This window comes from Branchiostoma belcheri, unplaced genomic scaffold (assembly GCF_001625305.1).
Source record: "Branchiostoma belcheri isolate BF01 breed outbred unplaced genomic scaffold, Haploidv18h27 scaffold57, whole genome shotgun sequence".
Lineage (NCBI taxonomy): Eukaryota > Metazoa > Chordata > Leptocardii > Amphioxiformes > Branchiostomatidae > Branchiostoma > Branchiostoma belcheri.
Window position 1 is genome coordinate 1,230,700 of NW_017804209.1, and position 1,794 is coordinate 1,232,493.

Consider the following 1,794-nt stretch of genomic DNA (forward strand, 5'->3'; position numbering starts at 1 on the left):
CAAGTTCATTTCCTTACAATTTTGTCTTTTTTCGTTTGATTTTGGCATTCTACGACATTGGTATAGTTTTTACTTATTTTTTTGTAACTTACGGTATATTTTTGTTCTGTTTTGTACGATTTACAGTATGGTTGAAAACTTTTTTTTTTTTTGGAAACGGCCGAAAATTCATGCGCGCGCGGATGTCATCCATATAATCAAATCAACATGGCCTTATACAGGTTAGCATATTGCGATTTTGGCGCTTTTCAAAGCTCCCTGTGACATACATAACATAATAAAAGGTAACTGAAGTACAATCAAAGGGTAATGATAAAAGAAACGGAACAGACTAATAAAGTACATAAAACATACAAAATAAATATGACAAATGATATAAATGGTAATGGAACTGAATTTGCATATCAATGTCTAAAGGCAAAATGGAAAATTAACAACAAATCATATTAACTGTGGAGTAAAGAAAAGGTAGTTCAACTTTGACATGTAACCTTTGACCGGGGTCACATTCTGCTGTTCTTATAACAATCTGTATGTTAACTGGGCGTTGATGTGTGAACATGAGTGAGCTGGAGGCAAGGAATGGCATGTTTCTTAAAGGACAATCAGGTTTAAAGAAATGTTTAAGGAATCAACTTCCAATGTTATGACTACGTTCAAAGTCAGATGTCCATACTTGGACATGCAGTCGTTGATGACCTTGTATTTCACAAGGTGCTAAGGAAACGTCCTTGGTTTGCGACCTTTGCTTGTGTATACCACATGATAGTGGAGCGTTGACCTGACCCTGACCCTTGACCTGTTTTCCTACAGCTGATGCAACAACCGAAGAGAAGAAAGAAGAATCAGGTGAGTGGAAGGATTGTTATATTTCAGTCCATACCATGGTATGGATGAAATATATTGTGTTCTCTGATGTTTCTTCTTCTTCTTCTTCTTCTCCTCCTGCCACACAGTCAAAGGGATTCAACTCAGCCATCATTCAGCCAAATGACTTGAAATTTGGCATGGAGGTAGAGTGGACCAATACCCCCAGGCGTTTTTTTCATTTTTTTGATACATGCCTTTGAAAAATTTTTATGAAGGTTTTTTGGGGCATTTTTCGCCAAACAATGGATTTTTGGATCCTGAGCCCTGGTATTACAACCAAATGATATGACATTCGGTATAAGGGTACCTTGAACATGTGTCTACAGAATAGCAGTCACATATTTGGCATACACCATTTCCAAATGACTCATTTGGGGGACTTTAATGGCTATTTTCAGCAAAAAAAGGGCCAAAAGTGCTATACCCGTTCCATGTTCTATCTAAAGAATGGCACGTTCCATCTGCCGTTGGCCATGGAACACGTGTTCCATTGCGGGTTACCTGGGGTCACATTGCACGTAAGTCGTGCGTAATGACCCACACATTCAATTTTATGTGCCTAAGACCTTCAAAATGTATCAAATCTCATTATTGTTAGTATTTGCATACCTGTAATAAGATTAGTAAAGCTTTCGAGATTCAATGTGCTTGTTCTTGCATCTTTGTTCTCAATTACATGGCTACTATATAATTCATTTATTTGAGAATCTTTGCCTTACTTACACTGGGGTAATTTGGAATAGTCCACTTTTTGCGTGGGAGGGAGATGGACTGAAATATGCTGTATTTGCTCCCAAGCAAATGTCGGCCTCTCTAGTTTTATGTTGTTTTTAAGCTGCAAAAGGAAACCACCACAAAAGTAAATGAATTTACCATAATCCTTGAATTGTGAACAGTCCTTTGACTAAAGTAAAAAATTTCCTA

The 1,794-nt window shown here is 37.3% G+C and overlaps 1 protein-coding gene across 8 annotated transcripts in view; it reads left to right on the plus strand.

The window, feature by feature from the left end:
* The window catches only part of LOC109481677 (neurofilament heavy polypeptide-like), a 74,512-nt gene that overhangs the window by 56,011 nt on the left and 16,707 nt on the right, over nucleotides 1-1,794 (plus strand). The window lies entirely within an intron of this gene.